Source organism: Cupressus sempervirens, chromosome 5, assembly GCF_028749045.1.
Source record: "Cupressus sempervirens isolate cs-2001-9-10 chromosome 5, ASM2874904v1, whole genome shotgun sequence".
Lineage (NCBI taxonomy): Eukaryota > Viridiplantae > Streptophyta > Pinopsida > Cupressales > Cupressaceae > Cupressus > Cupressus sempervirens.
This window is the reverse complement of record NC_143122.1, coordinates 207,772,847-207,787,885: the sequence shown is the minus strand read 5'-3', so window position 1 is coordinate 207,787,885 and position 15,039 is coordinate 207,772,847.

The following is a 15,039-nucleotide window of genomic DNA, read 5'->3' as shown; positions in this document are numbered from 1 at the left end:
TACAAAATTCCAACTCCATGGTTGTACAAAGAGTGTTTGTATTTGTACCTTTCAATCAGGGCAATCATTTCAATTTTTTCCAACATGATGATATTTTTTTAGTAGCTCTAAAGAAGCTAGCATAATTAATTGGAGAAGGTCAAATAACACTATTGGAATACATCAAATATGTAGTCTTACTTTTTAATTTTCATCATGTGACATAGGAGAATGTGGTTGTTATATTATTAGTTGCATCTTTCAAAGGAAAACCAATGGAATAGTTTAGAAGCTTACAAATTGCTTCAATTTCTACATGGGATGAACTAGGAGATGCTTTCACCATTTTTTTTGAAGAAAGAATTGATCACTTGGCTTTAGTAGAAATATTGACTACCATCAAAAGAGCCCCTCAAGAGAAAATGATAGATTTTAATATTTTCCAAAAACCATGGAATATAATACTTGCTACAGTAAGGTCATACATTGATTATGCTTTCTAAAGAGTTTAAATAATGATATCTCAATAATGATTCAATCCATGAGAGGCACCTCATTGTGATAAGCCTATATTATAATTATTAGAGCATAAAATAGTTTCATTCAATTAGAAAAGATTGTTATCATGAATGGTAATGATACTACATTGGGGGAGTATCCTAAGCATTGAAGAATATTGATATGTTACATTCATGACTAAATTTGTCATTGATGTCAACATGGCAATAATTCTATAAAGACTAGAAGAATAGTAGTCACCAATCTTAGTATGTGTAGGATTAGAGGAAGTTTTAAATGATGTGTAGTAGGGGACATGTTCTTGAGGTTTTCCTAATGATGTGGTTTAAAGGACTAAGTCTGATTTGATGTTGTATGGAAGTTACACTTGTTTTTACTAGAAGCAGTACAAAAATAGAGCATTGGAAAAAAAAGTTTTGATGATCTATCACTATCTTTCATCTGAGATGTAATGAAGGTGATGCATAAATAATAGTGATACATAAATTTTTTGTGATGATGCCAACATGTGCAAAAGATGTGGTTTCACACATGTAAAGTTCAATATAGACTATGAGCCGATAGTGTTGTTGTAATTGTGAATTAATTAATTATCTTATTTTAATTAATTGGAAAAGCCTCAAGGATGACTCAAGGAATTATTATGAAGATATGGTATAAAGGAAAGATGTTTTCCATGTTTGTAAATAGAATTGGATTGGAAGAATCAAGTGGAATGCAAAGTAAGAGTGTGTAGCTCAAGGAGTAGAATGCTTACTGAATGCGTGTAAGCAATCAAAGGGATCATTGGATGCACAATATGAGATTTGGTCACAAGATCTGAAGGAGCAAAATTCTAGTTAATTGGATAGAGACAAAGGAAGGAAATATATTTAAGTTTTATTATTCTATAAGGAATAATATAGAGATCATTTGGACATTGGGTTCTTTGGTCTTAACCGTGAAGCTATTTGGGCAGTGGGTCCAGCTATCTTCCACAACTCTTAATAGGGATTCATATGTATTGAACGTTGTAACAGATTCCTAACAGGGTCTATCCTCTAACAAGGAATATTTATATTAGTACAACATCTTGTAAGTACTATCCCCGTTGGGGTTTTTCCTCTGATCAAGGGTTTCCCTAGTTAACATATCTGGTGTTAATTGTGCATGAGTATCTTCTTGTGGTTTTAGTTTATATTACTCATATGGTTAAGTTTGTTTAAGGTTAATGTTTGTGATGATAGTTGTATAACTGATTCACCCTCCCTCTTAGTTATATCTGTGGACTATATATTCTAACAATTGGTATCAGAGCATTAGGTCCTTGAAGATAAGGCTTAACAACTTTGGGAGATCAATGAAGAATATGGTCATAAAAGATAGTCTAAGATTTGATGGGGCCAACTATGATATTTGGAAGGAAAAAATAAAGACTCATCTATTGTGCATGGGTCCAGGATATTGGCTATTGATTGAAGCTAAGAAGGCAATTTTTGAAGAATCAAAGCTAGAGGAATGCAGTGGGGGAGAAAGAGATATATGTTCATGTGTAACATGAGAGCCAGAGAAGCCCTACTATCATCTCTTCCAAAAAATGAATAAAATTGTAAATACATTTCAAACTTCTCATGAAATTTGGAGAGCATTAGAAGTTACTTTTGAAGGTGATGATCATGCAAAAAGAATGAAACTACAAAGTTGGATTTATGCATTTCAAGATGCTAAGATGATGGAAGATGAATCCATAAGAAATTAAGTAGGAAGAACATCAAAATTTTTTGCACATATTCGATCTCTTGGTGGAACTAAACATGATGATGAGGTTATATGGAAGATCTTGAAAATTTTATCACCACTATTCAAGAAAACAACTTAGATGATTTAGGTACTAATGCCCTACACCAAATATTTCACAAAGGAAACTTTTCTTGGAAGATTAAAATCTGTAGAAGTAGAAATGATATAGTTTGGAGAATTAGCTAGAGTTGAGACAACTTTTAGTACTATGCTTATTTGACCTAATTTTTCAAGAAGTACAAGCACAAGAGGAGACTTTTCCAATAGTAGCAGATCTGAAGAAGATAAGGAGATTGAAGAAGGAATAGCCCTTCTAGTAAGAAGAGAAAAATATGGTAAGAAAATTTTTAAGTGTTGGAATTGTGATGAATATGGTCATTTTGCATCTAAATGTCCTAAAAGAGAGAAAAAGTTCAAAGGAAAATTTAAGTGTAGAAGAGATAAGGATAGAAATTGTTTATATACTAATGAGTAAATTTTTTTTTGATGAAAAGGATTAGAGTGACATTGATGATGAATTAGGATTTATGGCTATTAAGGAAGATATGAATAGATCTGTTAAGTTCATAAATAATTTTGGAGGTATTGTTAGAGTTGGTAACAATGCAGCCTATCATATTATAGGGATTGGTTCTATTACTCTTGATGGTAAAACTAACAGCAATGATATTTACTTTGTTGATGGTTTGAAACATAATTTGTTAAATGTTGGATAGTTGGTAGACAAGGGATATCTATTGCAGTTTATAGAGAAAACTTGCATTATCGAAGACAAAGATGGTAAGTTGATTGGTACTAGAACCAGAACCAGAGGAAATGGATTTTAGGTAAATCCTACTGAAATAACCTGTTTGGTTGCAAAGGTTGATAACATTTGGTTATGGAATAGAAGGTTCTATCATATAAACTTTGATAATATTTTAAAAGTTAGTAGAACATTTGCAATGAGAGATCTGCCTAAGAGTATTAAGCTTACTAATCTTGTCTACAAGGAATATGTTCTGGCTAAGCAGAGGAAAGTATCTTTTCCTAGCAAGAAGTTCTCTACTATAGAGAAATTAGAGATTGTTCACACAGATCTGAGTGGTCCTACAGGTACCAAAGGATTCTATAGTGAAAGGTACTTGTTGTCACTTAGGTTTGCACCCTTGTCCAAAGCCTATGCATGAGGACAACCTAGTGAAATATGGGAACAACCTCCAAGTTGTGGGACTTGAACTATAAAGTTGAGTCTCTGGAGAAGGCCAAATTCCTCTTACTATCAAGATGCACCTAACTACTCTTGGAGAGGAAAAGGGAGAAGGAGAGCATGAAAGAAAATCTACCTAATCTAATCTAAAGAGGTGATGCACCAAAATAGAGTGTTTAGACCAATCTTTGCCCATATATGCACTATTGAACCAGAATGAAACTAAGGATATACACATTCCAACTTGCTTTAATCCAATAATCACATGCAAATTAGAAGACCAAGATGAATGACACAAGGAAAGAGAGATTCACTTATATTATCATTCATAGGTCAAGGAGGTACAATCATGCAGATTACAAATTTCCACAAAAAACTAGTGGAGGAAAAGAGTTCTTGCACTTCACACCAATGGCTGAAGGAGATAAGGCAGAAATCATACAGTTTAGAGGCAAAGGGAATTTTACATTGGAATTGTAGAGCAACAACAAAGAACAATAGAGAATGATCAACCTTTTCAAAATTCACAAAAATTTCCTTTATAGTTCAGACATAACTGAGATTTTCCCTCCAAAACCATCGTGTAACCACCACCATCAAGGCTCTGCCAAGGACAATCATAGGGATCTGAAGAAATCTAATCTAAGTATAGCTTTTAGTACCACAAAATCTATTTTTTAACTAAAACAGGGCCTTGAGAAGATAGAGGCAGTGCCATAACTATGCTCTGACCAAGTAGATGGATTGGATCGGAGGTGGAGTATTCTTCTTTGTCTTGCATTCATTTTGGGTTGGTTCAAGTTGATTATAGAGATCAAATCGTGCAACAAAACCTAATTTCTCATCATTTTTTGGTACATGAATCAATAGAATTAGCGAGCCAACTTATCTTGGCAACAGGATGAGCCACATGGACCAACAGACTTTTATCTTTTCACCACCCCACAAAGTCTCCAATGCAGTTGACCATCTCTTTTTATTACTAACTGCACCAACTTGCAAACCCTGATCATGATGGTCGCATTAACTGCCAGCCGCTAACTGTTACTGCTTGCATTGGACTCATCAAAACATGTGTCAGTGAGGTGTTATGTTGCTAACGGTAATATTCTCATAGCTTTTCATCGTGAGATAGTGCCCACCATTGATCTCCATGAGATCAATGATCATGGAAGATCTGCGCTTGCCTCCATAAAGTTTCTGATCCATGAATCCACTTGGAAATCACCTGGCACAACCTAGAATCTTTATCTTGGCAAGACCTGGCCCCACTGATCCACATGGCGAAAGGGCACTATGTCGCTATGGTTAAAATCCTCGCAGTTATCCATAGCAAGATAGTGCCTATCATGGATTTTCTTTAGATCTATGATGATCCACAAAATTGTACAACTGCGCATCGAGCTGGCTGAATGGACCAATAAAAAATTGCCACCATACTATGACCCACCTGACAACATGTCACCAAGGATGAGCTATTATATTTCTTTGGAGAAGGGTGGGCCCAGTACATCATCCCTGCCACGCGTTGCCGAGGCACTATGTCGCTATGGTTAAAATCCTCGCAGCTTTCCATAGCGAGATAGTGCCCATCATGGATTTGAACTGATCTGATAGCATGCACGATAGATTTGACCTATCAATGTACCAACCAATAGAAACTAGCCACGTACCAACCTGTCTAACAACCCTCGTTTGAGGCCCACCAAGTGAAACAGGACCCACATTTCACACAGTCATATCTTAGCCAATGAAAAGATTGATCAACTGCCAACGCGTCTGACAAGTCCTCGCTGATATTTGATAGGGCATACTTGGGATCCACTTGAAAATTGATGTTGCCACAGTAACACTTTTTGTCTGGGTGCTATGTTGCTAATGGCGAGAATTATGGATTTTTTGATGGCGCCATAGCGTCCACTGTAGATCTATCAAAACTCGACGCTAAAGAGTCAAGGAAAGGAGGACCCACCTGACACGTGGCAAAAAGGGTGCTATGTCACTAATGCAAAACAACATGCAACTTTCAATAGCGACATAGCGCCATCTGTAGATATAGGGAAGATCTGATGGTGCGAAAGTTGCAGGCTAGTGGAAGGAGTGAAATACACTAAGGTTTTAATCATTTAATTTTTTGGTATTTCTTAGGCATTAAAATAACATTAAACCTGGGAACTAGCCATTGGGTGGGGTTTGTATTTGAATTCAATTTTTTGGCAGGGGCACAAAAATAAGCAACAATACTTTATGATTTTTGTTGATGATTTCACTAGGATAATGTGGGTAGCATTTCTTAAAGAAAATTCTGAAGCTATTGTGAAATTTAAGATATTCAAGAATAGAGTTGAAAATGAATTTGGTGTTAAGATTAAGTGTTTAAGATAAGTTAGAGGAGGATAATTCACATCTAGAGAGTTCAACATGTTCTGTGAAGAGAATGGAATCAAAATATAGTTATCTTCACCTAGAACACCTAAACAAAATGGGATTGTTGAAAGAAGGAACAAGTTAGTAGAAAAAGTAGCAAGAGTGATATTATTTGAGAATGATGTCTTAAAGACATTTTGGATAGAAGTAGATGAAATTATAGTATATACTTTGAATAGAGTAAAAATTAGACAAGGTATGAGCAGGATGCCCTATGAGTTAGGGTTTGGTCACTCACCATTAGTCAAGTATTTTAGAATATTTGGAAGTAAGTGTTACATAAAGAGAGATGATGATATAGGTAAGTTTGATCCCAAAAGTGATGAATGTATGTTTCTTGGTCACTCATTGAAAAATAAAGCATATAGATATTTCAACTATAGAACCAAGACAATAATTGAGTGCACAAACATAAGGATTGATGAAAAGTTTGGTACTAAAGAGAAGATAGTAGATTATAATTATGATGAAGAAGAGGCTAATTTTGGAATTGTTAGATAGAATGTTGAAGTTCTTTTTGAGACTAACAATTATTTGTAGAATTAAGTATCTATTGAGCATAGAGAAGAACAAAGATCTAAACCTAGGGAAGAGATCATAGTTGAGATGCCAACTCTTACTTCCAGCAGAAACATGATAAATAATCACCCTCCAGAGAAAATAATTGGGAGCAAGAATAAAGGTGTGATGATAAGGAACATAGTAAATGAGGAATTGTGTCTAATTTCTCAAGTGGAATCTAAGAACACTGGATGCAAGCTATAAAAGAAGAACTAGATTAGATTGTGAAGAATGAAACATACCTAAAGACAAGAATATGATAGGAACCAAATGGGTATTCAGAAATAAGATGAATGAGCAAGGAGAGGTTGTGATAAATAAGGCCAGACTTGTTTGAAAAGGTTACTCACATCAAGAAGGCATAGATTATGAAGAAACCTATGCACCCATGGCAAGAATGGAAGTAGTAAGAATGTTCTTGGCTTATGTAACAATCAAGAATTTCAAGGTTTATCAGAGGGATGTCAAGTTAGCTTTTCTAAATGGAGAACTTGAAGAAGAAGTCTACATTGAGAAACCTAATGGATTCCATCTAATCGAAGATAAAGACTTTTTATGCAGACTAAAGAAAGCATTGTATGGTCTAAAGCAAGCACCTAGAACCTGGTATGCAAGATTGGACAAGTATTTATCAAAGCTTGGATTTATTAAAGGTACACCAGATGTTAATTTGTACTTGAGGAGAACTAATGATGGAATATTTATCATTGTACTATTTGTGGATGACATAATATTTGGAGGAAATGATGAAGAGAGTGACAAGCTTGCTGAAGAGATGAAAAATGAATTTGAAATGAGCATGATAAGAGAAATGAATTTTTTCCTAGGATTGTAGATTGCACTAAACAAAGATGGGATATTTATTTCACAGACTAAATATCTGAAAGATTTGTTGAAAAGATTTTCTTTGGAGAATTACAAACTTGTTGGTACACCCATGATAACTAGTCACAAGTTATCCAGTAAAGATGAAACACCTATAGTTGAACTAAAGAAGTATATATCTATGATTGGAGGATTGCAATATATGACTCACACTAGACTAGATATACAAAATGTAGTTGGGATTGTCACAAGATTCCAAGCTGATCCAAAAGAGTATCATTATGCAACAATAAAGAGGATATTTAGATATTTGAAGGGTACATTTGATTATGGAATATGGTTTGATAGATCAAGTGATTTCAACTTGTGCATTTATACTAATGCAGATTGGGTAGGAAATTTAGATGATAGAAAGAGCACCAGTGGTGGAGCATTATTTTTTGGAGGAAGATTGGTTTCTTGGTTGAACCAGAAACATGATTATATATCTTAGGGTACAACTGAGGCAGAGTATATTGTAGCAACATATAACTATAATCAAGTTAAGTGGATGAAATAAATGTTAAAGGATATTGGAATTGAGTTTATAGGATATCTTATCATTTATTGTGATAAAACATGTACAATAAGTATGTCTAAGAATCTAGTATTGCATTCTAAGACTAAGAAAATGGACACAAAGTATCATGTTTTGAAAGAAAGGGAAATAGAGAAAGAAATAAGGTTGGAGTACATAAGCACTAAAGATCAAATTATAGATATCTTTACAAAGTCATTTCCTAAAGATACTCTTGAGTACCTAAGAGGTATGCTAGGGGTTATTCCCCTACCTACTTTAGAGTAGTTGATGCAAGTAGTGCATCAGTCTAGTGGTATAGAGCACTATGGTTAGACTGGATTGAATGCTGCCACTTTCTATATGGGGGAGTATCTAATATGTATTGAATCATGAAGGAATCTAGGTATTTGGTATTGAATAATGTCTTTGGACACTTGTGCTGATTGATGATTTTAGAAGCTAATTAGCAATTGGTATTGTGATTGACACCTTTGACATTGATGTCAATGAGGGAGATAATGTACATGAAAAACATATTGAGTGAATGTACATAAGAATATTAGAACCTATTGAGATGGAAATGGGAGAGAGTTCTCTCTTTATAGAGATTTAGAAAGATTCATGTAAGTGCGCAAAAGGATGTGTAAGTGCACAGATGCAATCAAAAAGTATTATAAGTTATTTAGTATAAAAAACAACTACCAATCCTAAAAGAAGAAGAAGAATAATACAACATTCTAGCAGATCTCAAATTGATGAAGAGGATTTGAGAAGAAAATAGAAGTAGAGTAGAGTTTGATATTCTTGGAACTTAGATGTTTTTCATCTATGATGTCATCAATGCAAAAGTGAGAGATTGTTAGCATGAATGCCGATGATACTACATTGTGGGAGTATCCTAAGCATTGAATAATATTGATATGTTGCATTTATGACTACATTTTTCATTGATGTCAAGATGTTCTTGAGGTTGTCCTGATGATGTGGTTCAAAGGACTATGTGATTCGATGTTGTATGAAAGTTACACTTGTTTTTACTAGAAGTAGTGTAGAAATAGAGCATTGGAAAACAAAGTTTTGATGATCTATCACTATCTTTCATTTGAGATGTAATGAAGGTGATGCATAGATAAAACTGATAAAGAATAGTCATGTGATGATGCCAGCATGTGTACAAGATGTGGTTTCACACGTGTAAAGTTTGGTATAGATTGTGAGCCGACAATGTTGTTATAATTATGAATTAATTAATTATCTTATTTTAATTAATTGGGAAAGCCTCAAGGACGAGTTAAGGAATTATTATGAAGATATGGTATAAAGAAAAGATGTGTTCCATGTTTGTAAATAGACTTGGATTGAGAGGATCAAGTGGAATGCAAAGTATTAGTGCACAAATCAAGAAGGAGTAGAATGCTTACTAAATGCATGTAAGCAATCCAAGGGATCATTGGATGCGTAATATGAGATTTGGTCAAAAGATCTGAAGGAGCAGAAGTTTGGTTGAAATGATAGATATAGAGGAAGGAAGTACATTGAAATTCTATTATTCTACAAGGAATAATATAGAGATCATTTGGACAGTGGATTCCTTGATCTTAACCTTGAAGCCATTTGGGTAGTGGGTCCAACTATCTTCCACAACTCATAACAAGGTTGAAATCTCCTAATAGAGATTCAAAGTCTCTTAATAGGGACTCATATGTACTAAATGTTGTAACCAACTCCTAATAGGGTCTATCCTCTAACAAGGAATATTTATATTAGTACATCATCTTGTGGGTACCATCCCCACCGTGGTTTTTCCTCTAATCCAAAGTTTCCCTAGTTAATATATTTGGTGTTAGTTGTGCATGAGTATCTTGTTGTGGTTTCAGTTAATATTACTTATATGGTTAAGTTTATTTAAGGTTAATGTTTGTGATGATATTTGTATAATTGATTCACCCACACCCCCCCCCCCCCCTCTCAATTATATCATGTGGACTATATATTCTAACAAAGATAACTCATAGGCCTCCCATGCCTTACTTCATTGACATTCAACCTAATATGCCACTTCAAGTGCCACCCTTTGGCCCTTTTACCTATTGTTCCAATATTTCCTACTGTTAGGAATCATGAAGTTTCAATTTCATGTATCTCTAATGAGTTACAAGAAATCAAAAGTGGTCAACAAAAGATACAGAATATCTACAAACCATGGATTAGTTTTAAGAAGCAATATCAAGGGCCTAGGCCAAAATTTCAATAATAGAACAAAGGAGTGAATCAATAGTATCAGGGTAAGGGGTATCAATCTCAGCAAAATAGAAATGCATACCAAGGTTTTTATCAAGGAGCTTGACAAAATATTAGTCAGAGGCCTTTTCATCCACAAAAACCAATTCCTCCTAATATTGTTAATCTAGTAAAGGACACTATTCAAACACAAAACAACCTAGAAAAATAGTATGAATGGTGTTATTCATGTACTCAAGCTCAAAACTAAACTACATGTTTGAATGTGGTAATGACTCAGGAACTTATGGTCCAAAATATTGTGATATTGCAACTAGATGTACCTCCTTCTATATATGAACAATAATAGGATGCACAAGCTAATGAGTTTGCGTTCCTTAATTGACAAGGAGATGAGTTTTGTGGTGTACATGATGACTCAATAATTGCAACCAATACACAAGAAAAAAAGAGAGCTCTAAAAATGGAGCAAATAGATGATAAGCATAAAGGGCCTGCAACTATAGAGAAATCATCTACACCAATTTCAAGTATACTAAGAAAACATATGTCATTCCAAATAAAGAGAAAACTCACAAGGATTTGGATCCAAAAGTTGTTAAGGTACACCAAAAGGTACATTAATCTACGCCTTTCAATATTACAGACAACATAAAGAAGATAACCATAACCGTGTGACCATAAGGGATTCATTGGTTATCCTGGGACAAGTTGATTTTCTAAAGAAGCCTTTGTCTAAATAAGCTATTCCTAGGCAAGGTATTGTGGAAACTCACAAGGCTATTTTGAAAATTACATGCTTCCCCCAAAGACAACAATAAAGTCCAAGATAAGAGCATGAAACTTCTTTTATTTTTGCATCTCAATTATTATTGGTGATAAATTAGTGCATGATTTTATGGTAGATAGTGGTTTCTACCAACTTTGTAATGCCAAAAAATATTATAGTTCAGTTGGGTTTAGCATATAATCTATTAGAAAAGGTGGGGGGGGGGGGGGGGAGATTTAGAAGGCTTTGACCAACCTATAAATTGCATTAGCAAAGGAATATAGGAATATGAACAAAGGTATAGCTTAGTGGAAAAAGAAATCCTTGTTGTGAAAAGTTTGAAAAAAAATTAGGCATTTTTTAGTCTCATAATAAAGTTCATTTAATGGTAGCACACCCAAGCATACAAGAATTTTTGTTAAGAATAGACTTGAATAAGAAGAGGGTTGGGTAGATCACCAAGGTGATTGAGTATGATGTGGATATCCAAGTGACCAAATTGGTTAGAGGAAAGGGTCTTTGTGAAAGGAGCCTATCTTGGATGATGATGATGCATTAAGAATAGTTTTAGCAAACAATAAGATAGGTGCAAGTGACCAACCAACAAGTTTTTGTAGAAGATGATACATTTCCTAAGGACATGCGAGTGTCCACCTAGTCTTGACCATGCAAAGATAATGTATTTTAGGATTTGATTAGTTCTTTTTGTTTTGATTAACAATATCTTGTTTAAGAAGGATCATGGTGGCTTACTACTAAGGTACATTGATGTTGATATGATCATCCAAGTGCTACATGAATTTCTTTTTGGACCTTTAGGATGAGACTATGCTACAATGGAAAAAATATTTAAGATCATGTGAGTTGGTTATTATTGGCCTAGTATTTTCAAGGATGTGCATACACATGTTAGAAAAATTTGTTAAGTGTGCAATGTTTTTAGGTAAGGAAAAGACTTTTCATTACCATTACATCCAATTCAAGTAGAACAAACCTTCATGACATGGGGAATTAATTTCATTGGAATGATTAATCTACCTTCAAGTGTGGGCCATAAGTGGATAATAATTTCCATTCAATATTTCACCTGTTGGACAAAAGCAACAACATTGAAAGAAGTTAATGAGTCATTTAAATTTTTTTTTTATGAAGACCCAATTTGTAGATTTGGGTTTCTAGAATCCATCATATCAGATAATGCACTGGATTTTAAGGGTGACTAATTGGGAATCAAATAATGACTTCACTTTATGGTAGTGTATGCAAAATGGGCATGATTGATAAAATCAAAAGAGATGACAACTCTGGACCTTGCTAGCTAATTTATTTTGTTTGAATAGGGAGATCCCTTGTAGGTTAAACCTGCACAACCTATGTAGTTAGAAGAGATCAAAGACAAGGCTATGAAGACTATGGAGTACCATCAATTGCAAACTAAAAGGAATTTTGATAGAAAGGAAAGGTCAAGGCATTTTCAAGTTGGGGATATGATTTTTAGGTAGGAAAAATTCAAAATTAGGTCTGGCAAGCATTCTAAATTTGATGGATTTTGGAGTGAGTCAATCATGATTGTAGAGTGTAAGGAGTATAATTGTTTTGAACTGACAATAATAGAGGGTGAAGTGTTTCCTATATTGATTAATGGGACATGCCTCAATCATTGCCTTGATGTAAATAAGTTTATTCTAGTTTTCCTACTTTCAATAAGTGTTGTTGTGCATTAGTTTAGTGGTTTGGTGTTTTATAAGTGCTATTCTTGTACATGTTTCTAGTTATGTTTCAATTTTTTTGTTTTTGTTTTAGAAACTATATCATATGTTACACTTGAACCCATGTGATGTCTATAGTATATAATGATGTGTTTTGGCTTCATACCATTATATATCATAGAACTAGGTGAGTTCAAATACAAAAACCTACCTAGTTTTCAGGATCTGATTGACTCAGCCCAATGAATGCTTTTAACACTATTGGTTATCTATCTAGTGGGCAAACAACCATCAAAGGTCACCAAACATGTTGCCAAAATTTTTACTATCATTACAATTTTTTCCTAACAAAATAAATGTGAAAATGAATGGTATTTATCTTACAAATTATCATTCATTTCCATAGATTCAATTGAGACAAATATTGTTGTAAGCTCATTCAAAGTAGTAGAGGAAGAGAGGAGTAGAATCTCTACTCAGACACCTCCATCTAATCCAAGAGAGCCTATCCAAGTAGAAAATTTAGAGGTTGAACAATAGAAGTGGATAGCTAAGATGGAGGGTAAGGGGGCTGATGTCTTTGACCTCTTAAACTTTTATTTTATACCAGTGGCCACTGAGATGGTGGGTGAGAAGATAAGAGATACTCCCACAAGTGAGCCTGTAGGAGAGGATTGGAATCAATTGCCTCCTCCACCTCAAGGACCTCTGGTCATTCCATCACCACCACTATAGGATATGACCACCATTTTGGATAAAGGGTCAATAGCTCTACCTCCTCTAACAATAAAAGAAGAACTAGAAAGTCAAGAAATGGAGGAGGGAGAATACTAATAGCTTCATGTTGATGAAGTATTTGAAGAGGGGAAAATAGAAGAAACTAAAAAAACTCCTTTAGATATAGAGGTTAGATCCTTAGCTTGACAAAGCACATAGACTCCTTTTGAAGATCTTCCTCAACATGAGAAGACTTAGGAGAGAAGTAATAAGGGAAAGGAGTCTGCTTTGGCACCAACTTCTTAAGACAAGTACATGTCACCTATGGGGACCACACCATCATTGCTGAAGAGGGAAGTCATATTTTGATAGAAGAAGTAGTTGGAGTTGACATAAGAGAAGGGAATGAAGGAATTGATCAAAGCAATAAAGAAGCTTGAGCCACCTAAGGGTGATGCTAGAACACTTGTCTTCATCATGAAGAATCAATATTGGGACCTTCTAGCTCATATTGCCATTCCTCCTCCTCATGCCAACACTAAAGAACCAACTCCTAAAGATTACCAAATAAAGGAGGTCATGTTGGGAAAGCCCAAGGAAGACATGATCAAAGTGTTGATTACTACCGTCTTGATGGAAGTATTTGAACATATGGTTCGAGATGAATTAGAATTGATAACACTATGAAAGAAGAACAAGCTACTCATAGGCTACATAAATAAAGTAGTGGGACCCATTGACATGGAGAATATAGAGGTCTCTTTTGGAGCTACATTGGGAAGGAAACAAATGAGGCTAAAAATGAACTCATTTTTGGAAGAATGTCAACAATGGTGTGATAGTTTTGAAGAAAGAGAAGTGCATATAATACAGGGAAATTTGAACCTATTGCACAACATCTAGTAAAATGTTGACAAGTTGATTTCCATTGTAAACCAAGATTTTGTTCTAATGGATGAAGTATGTACTTGGGCAAAGGATCTACAAGCACTCACACTGATAAAGGGTCAAAGGTACCAAATGATAATGGAGGTATATGTTATAGAGGAGCTAGATATGCTTGATGAATGGATAGAAAAGATATATGTGAGTAATAAAGTAATGGAGGGATTACACGAGGGAATCCAATAGATAAAAGACAAATCTCAAGGGAAATTTTTGGAAGTGGAAAGTAACTATAATGTCACTAGCCTTGAGATTTTTGAGGATGAATTGAAGACCAATCTTTTTGTAGTGCCATTAGTAGTCCAATAATTTAGAGGAACTTTGAAAGATGCTTCATTAGAAGACAATATAACACAAGCATTCAGAACCAAAGAGGCATTGTTGGAACTTGACACAAAGTGTAAGGATTTTGCAAAGATGAGGATAGAAGTTAGCAACTACCAACAAATAGAAAATAACAAGTATGATGCTTTAGATTTACCAAAAGCTAGTGAAGTGGCATATATAATAGAGAAATTGAAGAATAATAATCCAAACATCATTTTGGTATAAAGGATGGAAATTCAGTTTTGACACTTAGAAGATTTTTTTTGTCTTTTTGGAACCTATCACCAAGGTGTGCAGGTGCACTTTTTATAGAGGTGCATTGATAGTTTTGAAGAAGAAGTAGTTCAATGATGCTTAACTATTAGTTGCAATTATAGAGCATTCTATGCACCAGAAATACATTTTGATGACATTTCAACTCCTAGAAATGTCTAAAGAAGGCTAAGATTCTATTTGTATAGCTGCCATCTAGATCATCTCATATCTTCTATCT